The sequence below is a fragment of the Fragaria vesca genome, linkage group LG4, assembly GCF_000184155.1.
Source record: "Fragaria vesca subsp. vesca linkage group LG4, FraVesHawaii_1.0, whole genome shotgun sequence".
Lineage (NCBI taxonomy): Eukaryota > Viridiplantae > Streptophyta > Magnoliopsida > Rosales > Rosaceae > Fragaria > Fragaria vesca.
The window spans coordinates 12,450,242-12,465,280 of record NC_020494.1 but is presented as its reverse complement, the minus strand read 5'-3'; positions in this window follow the sequence as shown (position 1 = coordinate 12,465,280).

Sequence of the window (15,039 nt, the reverse complement as noted above, 5' to 3'; positions counted from 1 at the left end):
TTAACTACACAACAGATTTTGGTCTCTGCTCGTACACACACTTATCTCAAAACAGTCACATCAACTCTGAGAAATCTAAAGGTGTAACAAGGAGAAGATCCAAAATTTATCCAAGTTCACCAACAAATTTCCAAAAGACAAGTACAATGGCAGAAGATAAAGGCACTCCAAGTGCGCCAACAAAAAACTAAAGGAACTCCAAGATGGTTGAAGATCAAAACGGATCAATCAAGTTATTGGGTAAGTTTTCATTTAGTTTCAGTTATGTAAGATCTAGTTTCCAGTAAGGATAGATACAGATGTTGTTATCCTGAAAACACAGAAAGTTCAAGTTCATGTATTCATTATGAGAAATATTTCATTAAGTATCATATACAGTTCTAATAGGATATGGTCTTGTCAAAGACATTTTTCAGAGTATGCTTCTGCATAGTTTCTCAATTTATTTATGGCTTAGTTCTTTACTGAAGCAATTTTTAGTGTGTGCACGGAATTTTATTTAGTCTAGGGACGTGGCAATCAAGAAATTAGTAACAATCTCTTGGAAGTAGGTGTGTTGCCCAAGAAATGAAGTTGGGTTAGGTTTGCGTCATCTCCCAACTATTAATAAAGCACCCCTCCTCACTCTAAATTGGAATATTCTCACAATTTCTACTTCATGGGGTGTTTTTGCTCGTAGTAGGTTTTCAATCTCCAGACACATGAAGTATAAGTATTTTGGTTCATCAATATGGCTTGGGTTACGTGTCTCTTTTCCCTTAATTTATCAACATTCAAGGTGGAGTATTGGTGATGATAAATTAGTTTCGTTTTGGTCGGACAGGTGGTTGAATCATGTGATTATTGACAATCTTCAACTCAGTCATCTCTCAAAGCATTTTAAGTCGCATGTTGCTTCTTATATTTTTGAGCAACATTGGGTTCTCCCCATTAGGTTTCACACCACTTTCCCTATTTTGTCGCAAGAAATTATGAATACTCCTCTTCCCACTGTTCCTGAGTTTGATGTTCTTATTTGGGCAGACTCAAGTTTCTTCGACCTCGCTTTGGTGAGCAAAATTGGGTCTCTAAAATATGGGGGGTTGCTACTCCATCTCGATATTCTATGCTTGCATGGCGTTTTTTTCATACTAAATTACCTACTGATGATCAGCTTAGAAAGCGGGGTGTCCCTGTGGTTTCAGTTTGTCAGCTATGCATGAGGAGATGTTGACCCATCTCTTTATCACTTGTACTTTTGCTCAACATGTATGGCAAGGGTTTGCTTGCTGTTTTGGTACTCGCCTCCCTTCTTTAGGTACGTTCACTGATTTTCGGAGATCATTTACCAGTAAACATTTCTCTTCACAATTGATGAATATTTGGATTGCTAGTGGTCTCTTTTCGCTAATGACTATTTGGAAGACTAGAAATAAGCTTCGTTTTTAGAATAAAAAGCCTTCATTGATGAGGATTTTTCACTCAATTAAAGCTTGGATTGGTTTTATTACTCCACACATGCCTGGGCACACTACTGGGATCTTGGACAATAAGTTACTTACATGTCACTCCACTGCCAAAAATTCAGCAAGTTCCACGTCTTGTTATATGGCATCCTCCTCTTATTCCTTGGTTAAAACTTAATACAAACGGTCTTGCTAAAGGACATCCAGGCCTTGCTGCTTGTGGTGGTGTTTTCAGGGATAGTTTTGGGAATTTCATTGGAGGTTATTGTCAAGGACTAGGTAAACAAAGTATTTTCTTCTCTGAGTTAATGGTGGTAATTATTGGAGTTGAATTGGCTTATCAATTGGGGTGGCATCATATCTGGCTAGGGAGTGGTTCAACTAGTGTTTTGGCTTGTCTCTCTTCCTCTTCTTTTAATCCACCATGGCCGCTGCGTATCTTATGGGTTAATTGCCTTGAACGAATTTGTGCCATCAATTTTCTTTATTCTCATATTCTTCGTGAGGGTAACGCAGTGCTGATAAAATAACGAGCTTCAGTTTGACATCCACATCTTTAATTTGGTATGATTCTCCCCCAGCTGAACTTCTCTCATTTTTGCATATGGATACAATGGGTAATCCATACCATAGGGCGGGTTAATATTTCTGGAGCTTATCTCTTTTCTTGTTGCCGTATTCACTTTGGGGAATGGAGAAGGTCAAGTTGACGACTTTCGGCCTTATTGTTGACCAGAATGGACTACTTTTCTTATGTTTTTTCTTTTGGTTTTGTACAAGAGATGGGTATACCCTATTCTCTTTTTATTTGTTCAGTCATGTATTTTTATTTTCAGACATTGTAATTTTATGGTTATTTAAATAAAATCCGAGTGTGGGGCTGAGCCTCCCAAAAAAAAAAAACAAGAGATGGTCTTGAGGTGGGAGGAAACACAAGTAAGAACAACCTCTGGTGAATTGAAGGGCTGGTACCCTCGCACGTAATATTGTTTAGGATTAAATTCAGTTTACCCTCCTAAGGTTTGAGGTTAAATTCGTTTTGCTCCCCGTTCTTTCAATTTTGAAAATTCACCCCTGAAGTTTCCAATTTTTCATCAATCTATAGCTTATTTGTTATAAGATTTCATCCAATTTGAAGGTTAAATGCTAACATGAAATCTTAGATAATGGTTTATAAATGTGACTTTTGTCGTTAATTGACTGTTGTACCTCTTAAAGTGAGTCCTAAAATTCAAATTAACGTTCAATTTTGATAGAATCTTAACAAATAGGCAAAACTGATGAAATTTAGAAAATTCAGGGGGTAAATCTTCAATATTGAGATATCAGGGATTGAAATGAGGTCAACTCAAAACCTCATGAGGGTAAAATGAATTTAATCTTATTGTTTATCAATCCATGTCCAAGGGCAAATATCCAAAACAATATCTTCTAGATTTGGTGATCTCTTCAGCAGCTCCATTACATAATCCCAGTATGAGCAAAGAAACAGTCGAACCTTCAAATGCTTCAAATTATAGAAGCAAGGCAAAGTACTTGCTGAAAGACCCAAATATTTAACACCAGAGACTCGTTCTAGCAAGCGAGGTGCGCTTACAACATCATGAATATCCGTATTAGTTCTATAATTCTCCTCCTCTATTTTTTTCCCGTTTTCGATAATAGCAGGGTTTGTAATCCAACCAAGCTGGGAGGCTCAGCCCAAGCAATTCTCCTTTTCTCTATAAGCATGGGTTAAATGGATCACAACTTTGACCATGGCTTTGGCATTGTTCGTAAAGTTGTAATTTGATAGACCAGCTTCACCTGAGACGAAAATGTTTTCAAGCTTTTGGGCACCAGTAGAAAAACTGTACTCATTCCTAGAAGTTAAGTCACCCAGAATTTTAAACATTTTCAATCCTGCTGCAGGGATATTTAGGGTACGAGTACGGATAGCTTCCATATCCCAATAAAATCTATCTGCACGAATGGTCAAGTCTTCAAGCACAGGACACTTCACACTTGGAAACGAGCATTTCGAACAGTGAGACACCACCAGGCCTAACAAGGCTATAGTAGAGAGACTTGAGACTCGGAAACCAAGCTTATGCCGAAGGAGGAGGAGCAAGGTTAATACAATTTGAACTCACCTTCAAAGCCAAAAGAGTTTTGCATGTGAAAAAGCTTACAGGTAATTGAAGCTCTCCCAACCTTCTAGGATGACCACAGTGGTCATCAGATAGAAATAGAACAAGATAAAATTCAGTGATGATTTTGTTATCCGTTATGGCGTCACATATCCATCTAGCATTGTGAGACAAATAGTCTTCTCCTTTATCATGGAACCTTCGACCACGACTACGTAGACGACACTTTTGGATGTTTGAAGAGGTATGCAGTGAAAGAACACCATCAACAAAGTCTCTAAAATTAATTTCTGGAATTTTAAACTCATCTAGGTCTAGGTTGGGGATGGAAATCCAAAGGTTGTTCCATCGTTTAGACAAAACTATTGTTTGTACGACATCTCTCATGGGAAGGAATATGTGAGAGAGAATAGCATCCAATTCACTGATCTTGTCTTGATGACCTATAGTTTTCCACACCATATCTCCAGAAAATGCCCATTTGTACAAAAACAGATATATTTGGATGAAAATTGATAAAATGGTTGATAAATTTATCTCCAGTAATGGTTGATACAATAATTAATAAATTTGGATGAAAGTTATATTTATCAATCTATTTTGAGAGTTGTGTTCCAGCAAAGTAGCTATTAGAGAAAACTTAGCTATTCATTGACAAATTCTCTCTCCTGAATTGATAAATTTGTCAATTTTGTTTATCAATTTCTAAATTTGTCAACTTCTTAAGTATACTGCTTGACCAAAGATTCATTTAAAAATTGACAAATCTCTAATTTTTTTTTCAATTTATCAATGCTGCTGGAGATGCTCCCTATCCAATGAAAATCTTTTCCCTTAACTCATTCCAATGACTTTTATAAAAAGACAAGCATGCCCTTATTTCATATCAAGCAGTCACCTCTCTCCTCTCAGATCTGAAACTAACTCTCTCTCTCTCTCTCTTCTCGTCCTCTGCTGCCAAGATCCCGGTTGGAATCAACAACGCCGACGTCGCCGCCTCACTACCTATGTCCTCTCTCTCCTCTTGCTTTCAATCTCTGTTGGAATCAATGAGGCGGTGAGCGTCACCGAAGTCACGAGAGAGCGTCGTTGGAGTCATAGACTCTTTGATGAGTATCTTTAACGCTCGTGATTGAGGCTCGAAAGAATTAATCAACTTGCGGCGAAGAGATCAAAGGTTTTGCAGAAGTTGTCAAGGAATTTGTAGAACTTGGAGCGCTTTAGGAGGTCTTGATGTATCAATTACTTTCGAATATGGTTCGTTTTGTTATTAAAGTATTGAAAATCATGCAAAGTGTATGTGTGAGAAAAATAACATGTTGTAAAACAAAAGGAATAGATTGAGAAAGGAGAGAAACAACCAAGAGAATGAGAGAATATGTGTGTATTATTGAGTAGGGAACCATCTCTTATATAGAGATGAGGCCATGATATAAATTATAATAACAACCCTAGTCGGCTAATTACAAGAATGCCCACTTAGTAATAACTATTTACAACACTCTCCCTTGGGTATTCTCTGTCATTAGCTTCCTCTAATATGTGCTTCGGTGTTGTCTCGTCAAAACCTTGCCAAGTAATAAAAACCCTATGGGACAAAAACAATCCTGGTCGAAGGAGAAAAGGGTACAACGCACAAGTAGCAGTGATAGTCAGAACCCTTGATTTCGGTAAAGCGGTTTAGTCTGGATCATAAGATGTGAGTCTGTGGGAGATAGATGCATAATAGTTGCTACACCAAAACCTTGCCCGGTAAACCCAGTGGGACAAACCCGTGGTCGAAGAGAAAAGATGAGCAAATGCATATATTTCAAATAAATGCATCTTCAAGATGCAGCATGAGTAAGGTGATCAATTACATGTCTGCCTCATTAAAACCTTGCTAGGTAACAAAACCTAGTGGGACAAAATAACCCTGGACGAAGGATAAAAAGAGTACACAATGGTCAAGAGTGCTTCAGGATACTCCCCCTAATATTGACTCCCCCGGAAAACTACATACTAGGTAAAACTACTACATTGATCATGCTTCTTGAATAACTTAATAGTCAGCGTGATTTAAAAAGGTTTTTGTTTCATATACCTCTAAGATTATTATATTCCCTGTAGTAAAGACATAACCAGTTGGGAATAAGCCTTGTGTGGGTAGTGTCAACATATTTAACAAGGCAAACATCATTCCAAGGATCATAGGCGGTTGATCCATTCCATGATGCCTAGGGATAAAACGAGCCATTTTCCGTCATACATTTAAAGTAACGGAAAATTGTCTTTTATACCATTTACGGAGGCGGCGTGTTGGCGCAAAGCTATATCTAGCTAACAAATTTACATAAGATAAGATGTCCGGTCAAGGCCATTTAACCAAGTACAATAATGCGCCTATTGTATTTAGATATGAGTTTTCTGACCTCAATATCTCTTCGTTATTATCTGCACGATAATACGGGTGTCTTTAGACTTCGGATGAATATAGTTGTGCTTAACATCTTCTAGATTTAATTTGATTGATGGACCAAAATTCCTTCTGCACTTTGCACGACTTCAGGTCGACAAAATAATATTTGGTCTCCTAAAGTCATTCATCTTAAACTCCGATTTTAGGTGTTTTGCAGTTTCCTTAATCTCTTCAAGAGTATCAGTCAAATTCATGTCATTGACATAAATTACCATAAATTACAAACCCGGAATTTGTTTCCTTAAAACACGCATGGGCATAGTCCATTTGTTCATATATCTCACCCCAAGCAAATATTCACTTAGACGGTTATACCAACTCCGTCTGGATTGTTTGAACCCCTAAAGTGAATTACTCTAGCAAATGGAGAGCATGTTCTGTGGTCTAGAACTATTTGCATTGGGTAACAGAAGTCCTTTAGGAAACTTCATGTATATCTCTATATTCAGATCCCCATAGAGATAAGTTGTTACCACATTTATAGGCTGCTTATTCAGTTATTTGGAAACTACCAAACTGATAAGGTAGTGGAACGTTATGACGTCCATTACGGGAAAGTACGTCTCCTCGTAATCAATCGCATGGGGTTGAGAAAATCCTTGTGCCACTAACGAGACTTATATCACAATCTCGTTTTTTTCATTACGCTTCCTTACAAATACTCATCTAAACAATATAGGTTTAACATGGGTAGGTGTGGGAACAACAGGCCCATAACACCTTTCTCTTAGTTAAGGAATCTGATTTGACCTGGATTGTTTCTTTCATGTATAGCCAGTCGTCTCTTCGTTGAGATCTATCAACGAAGCAAGGTTCGACATCAACGCTTATTATAAATTCGGTGGCCACCGCAAATACAAACATATCATCGATGAACTCTCATTCCGATTCAATATCTCACAAAATTTACCGAGATTTTCTATTCTCGGGAGTGGGTTTAAATGTTGGAGCATCCCCCAACTTCGTCTCTTCTAGGACGAACCCATAATCCGGATTTATCTTGTGAGTTGAATTGGTTTGAGATTGCGATGGCAAAAAGATTCATTTGTGCCAAGTTTACCCTCTTCTAGGGATAAGAATCGTTCGAACCTAATGGTCTACCTCGCTTCTGGGCAGGGACTATGATTGGTTAGCCGCCATGGCCGTACCTCATCCAACTAGGACGATACGTCCTACGGGGACATTTATTCTTGCAGGTTTGCAGCAGGTATATATGATCTCGTCACTTTAACTAGATCTAGTGAAGTGTGTAGCATATTATGGGCTACACTACGTAGATCTAGGATTCTTTGCACTTCAACTAGAAGTAGAATTCTTCGCACTTCAATTTCACATGTGCGGTTTGGGGATCAAGAGGAGACATTCTACACGTCGTTCATCAGGAACGCTCACATTCTTATCTCCCCCTAACGGCGGGAAGACTGTCTCATCAAAGTGACGACCGTAAATCTAGCGGTATAGAGATCTCCTGTCAAGGGCTCTAAGGAGCACATAATGGATAGGGTTCATAATCGACATATATGTCCATCCTTTGTTGAGGACCCAATTTTGTACATTGTGGCGGCACAATTTGTCAATTTTCGAAGGATAAATTTCAAAAATTTGGGCATGATATAACTCAAAAATAAGACTCCAATACCTGCTCAACAATCTCAAACTAAACCCAAAAGCTGGAAATATAAATATCAACAAAACTCATCACTGAGTTATACATTACATCTCTTTAATTACATTAACTTCAAAAGTCTAGAAAATAAGGACGCTCAAAAGCGCCTAAAAACAAACTGAAAATTATACAATAAAATGTACTTCATCTAATACCCAGCTACTATGCTTCTGCCTCAACTCTGCTGATCATCACCTGCAGGTCTAACCCCTACACCATGAATTGGTGCACCGGGTTGTAAACAACAAACCCGGTAAGCTAAAAAGCTCGTGTGAGTAATTCTCAAAATTTACTCAACATCTCCAACACCACATAAGATAAAACCGGTAATTCCTGCTTTAGAACGTAGTTCAGGAATCACCTCAAAACAATAAAATTCAAAAGTGAGTAAATAAGAAAACACAACAATCCACAACAATCAAAATCATAAGTGAATCCTGCAAAAATGATAGTTCAAGAAATTCACTAAAAATCATACAATTACGATTAAAGAATCTCCTGCATTAAGCATAGTTCAGGAGATATTCAAATAAAGAATTAAATGACAACAATTAAGAAAATGTTAAAACCACATAACCAATACTTTTACAAATACACATGTACCCATGAGTCTCAGATACCAATAAGGTATCTCCTATGACCTACAACAAACACATATACCCATGAGTCCCAGATATTAATAAATACTTCTCATGACCTACAACAACAATTTATGTACCCATGGGTCCCAGATACCTTCAGGTACCTTCCATGACCTACACCGACAGACGGACTAGAGCTCTATTCCTAACCGTAACCAATCACCCGGCCAAAGGCTTGGAACCCGGTTTGACTGTCCAATATCACATCACAAAATAATAATAGCGTCATAACCGTAACCAATCACCCGATTAAAGGCTTGGAACCCAGTTTGACTATCTACACAACAAATCACAAAAGAGTAAAATCATCATAACCGCAACCAATCACCCGATTAAAGGCTTGGAACCCGGTTTGACTATCTAACTTGTTTTATCTTACCTATGAGCCGTCGACGATCAAACTCATTTATTTTTAAAAACAAACAATAACGTATACTTTAATTCAACATCATTAACATCATCATCATCATCATCATCATCATCATCACAATCATCAAAATCATTATCATAGCAACCACAATTATTTAAAAGCATAACATTTAAATCATCATCATATTTTTAATTCAATATCAACAACACAGAGCACATCATAAAATTATATCCTTCCACATAGATATAATTATATGAATAAATCTAGATATTTCCACAAGAAATAATCTATCAATCACCAATAAAATTATGATCACAAGGAACTTAAAATAATCATACAAGGAAAACTTGTTTTAACTTACCTATGAGCAGTTGGCGATCAAGCTCATTATTTTAAAACAAACCAAAAACATAATTTTTAAATTTAAAATCATCATAATCATCATCAAAATCATTATCAAAAATCAATCATCATAATAATTATTATCATCATCAACACAAAAATCATCCTCATCATCATCAACATTTTCACCAATCATAATCATCAAAATAACCATAAATAAATAGGTCACAAAGTGAACCTTAGTGAGATGTTACTCACCTCATAAGCCCGCTGAAATTTCCACAACAACAAGAGCAAGCCAAAACACTACCTCACAAATCACCTAAAAACACAATTAAAACCTTAGTAACTAAAATACTATAGGTTATCACAAAACCCTCAACTAACCCTTAGTTCAAGGGAGGACAACTTTCCAAAGTCGTCGAACTTAGAGACCCAAAAACGGTTGCCTCTAATCCTCAAATTCTAACTCAACCCTCAACCAAACCTACTAAATACTTAAAGTCCTATCATGTAAACCTTACGCACAACCTAGGAAATCTACATCTCAATAAGCTCACCACAACAAGAGCTAGCCAAAACACAGCAGCCTAAGCCACAAACCCTACCGGACGCGCTGCCACGCGCCGCCACAGGCGGCGGCGAGTGGGCCCCACGCGTTACCAAAAACTTTCGAATTAGAGAAAACTCTCAACATCAAAGTTGAAGCTTGAAGTAAAAGGAGCAACTTTCATACCTGAGGCTTCAACCAATTTTGGCCGGAACCGGCCGGAAACTGTCCCGAAACCCTAACCCGGAATCACACCTCAAACCTGCAAAACCGGCCTCAAAATCTCAAAAACTTGCTTCAATCTTTGCCTAGACACTACCAGGAGGAGGAGAGGACCAAAACTCACCTAGGGTTGCCCCTCGTCGCCACCGCAAACGGCGGTTCCGATCGGTGACACAGCCGTGCTCTTCTCCGGCCAAGAGCTTCGTCTCTGGCTTGCGACGCCGTGTCACACCAGCCCAGAATTGAAGGGGGCATCCGTGTGAGTCGAACGGGACCGGTGGCGTCCCGATTGGTGGCCGGAATAAGAAGAACTCCGATGAGACCGTAGCAACTCCGCCGCTTCGTGGCGGCGTCTAGACGGCGAGGCGGCGAGCGGGACTGCTCCAGAAATGGAGAGGATGTCTGCAGGAGTCGAACGGGACCAGCGGCGGTCCAAATGGTGGTCGGACGGAGGAGAACCGATCCGGAGAAGTTTGAGTGCGGGAGGAGGTCGAGAGAGAGGAGAGAGAAAGTGAGGCTGCTAGGTTTCCAAAAATAAAACCCACCACTTTTTATTTGTATACCTTCCAAAATCGGAAACTAACTTCCTCTGACCGTAACTTTTTCATACGACCTTCGTTTCAAGCGTGCCGCATGTCTACGAACTCGTATCGATAAACTCTACAACTTTCATGAAGAAATTTTTCAAAGATAACTTACGAAAAATAAAGTCAACTTTTAGCCTCTTAAAAGTCAGCCAAAAAGTCAACTGAATAAAAATAAAAGAAACTAGCATCTAAAAATTCCGGGGTATTACACAATTGGCACGGAGACTACAAACCCAAATGCGTGTAAGTGCAAAAATATCAAGTTCACACCCAGTCACCAACTATAACACGAAGTAAGACGGGTAGCAGTGGGCCTCAACTGGACCTACATGGCTGCATGCAAGATTGCATAGCTCGACGCAAACAGTAGAAGCTTGGTGCGCATTACCAAGGTTCTATATGCGAGACCATCTTAGGTTTGAAAAATAGGAAACTATATGTTTTACAAAACCCAAGGGATATGCAATAATCATCGAAAACCTTCGATGTAAACTCTCCGGCATTATCAAGTCTTATAGACTTTATAGGATAATCCGAGTGGTGTACCCTCTATTTCATGGGTGAGAGTTTAGCAAACGCAGCATTTTCATGTGGACAATAGTGTGACATCTGATCACTTTTGTCGATTCATCAACCAAAACCATTAATATTTAACTAGCCCGTATGGTGGTTGGATAGGTCCACGTATTTTCCCTTACATTTTGTGCATAAAGAGATAGTATATATTCTAGTCTTTGCATGTGATGGTCTAGTATTCAATATTCTTAACGAGCAGTTTGACATAATGTGTCATTAAAGACAAGACCCTTATTATGAGGGGGATGCCCGTGTGATAATTGAGTTGAGGATACAGTGCATCATATGTTTTTCCTAGGTGCATCAAACACCAATACTATAGCTAGTATTTGCTCGAATCATTTAGCTGCTAGCTAATAAATTTGAATATATTCAATGTACGCTTTGGGCCGCACATTCGAAGGTTATGCAAAGATATTGCACCATTTTTCTGGTGGTTTCAACGTTTAAGCATTGGTTTCAATGAACTTACCTTTCGATAACGTTCTTCTGAAACGTAGAGGTATTTTGCCTCATCAGCCAGAAGAGAATGCTCAGTTCCTTAATATTGATAACACATATCAATTTAGATTTAGATTCTAGGGCATTAAGCCTTTTCATTTATTCTCTAATTATGATTTGCTTCAGGCAAGGAAGATGTCTATTTCAAATAGTTTCTTCTGGAGACTACCAATTAACATGACAAAAGCTACCACTGTTATCATGTCTGGTGAATTTTGGAATGAAACTTCAAGTTTCTTAAGGGGGTTATTATCGAAACTACATGTTCGATTTATACATGAACTACTGGTTCATTTCTGAACTACCGGTTCATTTTTGAACTACCGATTCATTAGGTACATGTATTTTCAAATTATAATCATGTAGCAATTGATGATATTAATTCCACGCTACTAATTTAGCATAGTGAATATGTTACGTAATTATGTGTAAATGCTTCTGGCAATTAACTACACATTAAATATGGTGAATATATTAACAACAGCCATTATGAGAAAATATTTGGAGAGTCTTATAGACATACATAATGACTAGGTATGAAAAACCAGTGTCATTAGATTATTTTCCTTTTGTTTGATTCTGCTGGACCAAATGAATTAACTGTAATTATAGTGAAATAAATAAACCTAGTCTCTACATACTTTACAAACCTACGGGGCACAATTTGAGAGGTATGCTGGGCTTTTAGGTCCCGTAGAGGGAGAGTAGGCCTACTGGGCTAAGAATGGTCTACCAAGAAATGCAATGTTATTAATCAACCCTTTCGGTAACTCCAATTGTATACGACCAGGTAAGCCTGATGAGGTGGTGGAGCGAGGCTCACTTAAGTACACATCCTCAAAAGTATTTGCCTAGACATCGCATCCAACTGGGTGAGCCTAGTTGACAAGCTTATGTTCTAGCCTTACAGCTTACGTCGAGCTTCTGTCTCAATTTCATATATATTCATGCTTGATTTAAGCTTCTGACTTAACATCATTAATATTCACCAATGTAACATAAATCAGTGCAATATATGTTATTAAATCATAATAGACAAACTTAATGTGAAAGTAATTATATGAAACCGAAATAAATTAAATTATAACGGAAACAATTTAATTCTCATTGACATAATGTATATGCAATAAAATCAGTGTTTACTGAACCAATAAATGTCAATAACGTAGCGGTTACTTGCAAAACTAACTTATTTGCATCACCAATTGCTTCTAGCATTAATGTGTCATTACATAATAATTATCGATATAAACGATAACATGATTGAGAACTAATTGAATAAAACTGACGCGATTTGAATTTGATAACCGACATTAAATTTATGGCATAAATTACTAAATAAATATCATTTATGCAGCGGTTAAGTACCAAATGCAATGAGTTGAAATCTCATTAATGCTTCTAGCATTACACATAAGTATTAAATTAGATAAATGCTTCTGGCATAACGTTTATGTAACAATCGCGTAATTAAAACCCAAAATTCATGCTTCTAACATAATGAATTATAATGACATTATTCAAATTGGTGTAACCATAATGTTTCTATCATAAATTGTGCAATAATTTGGCCCATAATCTTGTAGCATAATCTATGTGTTATAACTTGGTAAATGCTTCTGGCATTAATTACATGTCCTTTAATGACATTGAATTTGACATAATTCAAATCTGTAACTGACAAAACGTATATGTTAATTTATACGTAAAGAACATAATTAGTGATATGCGTCATTATTCAAATGACGTTACATTTCTAAACGGATTTTATTCAAACCCCATTAAGAGCAATATTAATTCATTTGTATTACTAAATGCTTCAGGCATAAATATTCCATATATGTAACGTCTAGCATAAATGACCAAATTAATGGTTATGGGCGTTAATTCTGGAACACATGCATATACTTGATTTTGACGGTGATCTTGAATTTGATACATGTACTTGTTGATCCATGCGCCTTTTGGTTTGCACTACTAGGCAGGTGGCGGTGGCTAATTACGAAGGCTACTGGACGTTCAATGATTTTCAATGCCGATTTTTCTTTCCAATCGAAACATGAACATAAATAGATCAATAATATGAATTTGGCGGTTCATGCATCAAATGAAATTTTCTATATACTACACAAATTAATAAGCATATATATATATATATACAAATTTCGAAAGGATAAACGAAATATGGTTTATGCTTCATGGTGTAGCTTTTTATATAATCATGGCTTGAAGAAATGAATTAGAATTAAGATTTGAAAAATTTTACTCAATATGAAGCGAGAAGGATCTTCATCTTAGTTGATGTGCAAAGCTTGCCAGCCAATCCAATTGCTTCTTTATGATGATCCTGAACCAAGTTGAATGATCGTCCTTTGCTTGGTTGATCAACAATTTCAGAGCTTTTCGTGCAACAGCAAATTAAACTCAACGTTAGAACTATTTGTGTTGATAACGTGTTGTAAAACAAAAGAAATAGATTGAGAAATGAGAGAAACAACCAAGAGAATGAGAGAATATATGTGTATTATTGAGTATGGAACCATCTCTTATATATAGATAAGGCCATGATGTAAATTACAATAACAACCCTAGTCGGCTAATTACAAGAATGCCCACTTAGTAATAACTATTTACAACACATGCAAAGTTTTGATCAAAAATTTATTATTTGGTATATCTCTCTTTTTAAACTGAATGGCTCATTTTGTTTTGTTTTTTAGGTCAATAACATTCTTACTGGGGGTCAGTATTTTATTGTTAGGGGTCAATAACATGTTTACTGGGGCTTAAACTCACCTTCACCGTGGCCACGCTTCCCCATTGCCACCAAAGTCATCTCTGGGCCTCTCTTAACTCCAGAGAGAGATGGAGCAGAAGAAGCAGTAGCCTGACTCACCGTGTTTGATCGGAGCCACCAGCGGGGTTCGAGAACACTCCAGCTATGTAGCTAAATCAGCTGCAGAAATCCCTAGAAGTGAGAATGACAGTAGGAAGCACTAAGTTTCCACCAATCGTATTACCTGTATTAGGAGAAGAGTTAGTGTGTTTCTATAGTACGAATGGGTTCTCGCCTGAAAAGGAAACCGCTTCTATGCAACTGTAATTGTCACATCCCGACCCTTATATTTTTACCTTATTTACTAGCGTGATTATAATAAGAATTTTACCGTCTCGATCATTGAGTAAATAGTTTAATTGGTCCCTAGAGGGGTTTCGGGGACGATTATGTGCGGAGGATTATTCGTATGAGGAAAATACAACGACGGTAAAAATAGTAAATTTTAGCTAGAAAAAGGTAATTTTTATTCGGGTATTATTTTTCGGGGTGTTTTTATTTTGGAAGTTTGGGTTATAAATGGTGTGGACCGGTTTGGGGTGTGAGGCCCAAACCCTTTTTCTTTTCTCTCTCCCTCCCTCCCGATTTTTTCTTCTCCTCCCACCCGATTTTCTTCTCTCTACACCCACCGGTATTCCGGCCGTCCTCCCGCCGCCGTCCGACCTCCGTTCGCCCACCGGACCGGTCCCGTTCGGTCGGTCTTCCCTCCCAGCAAC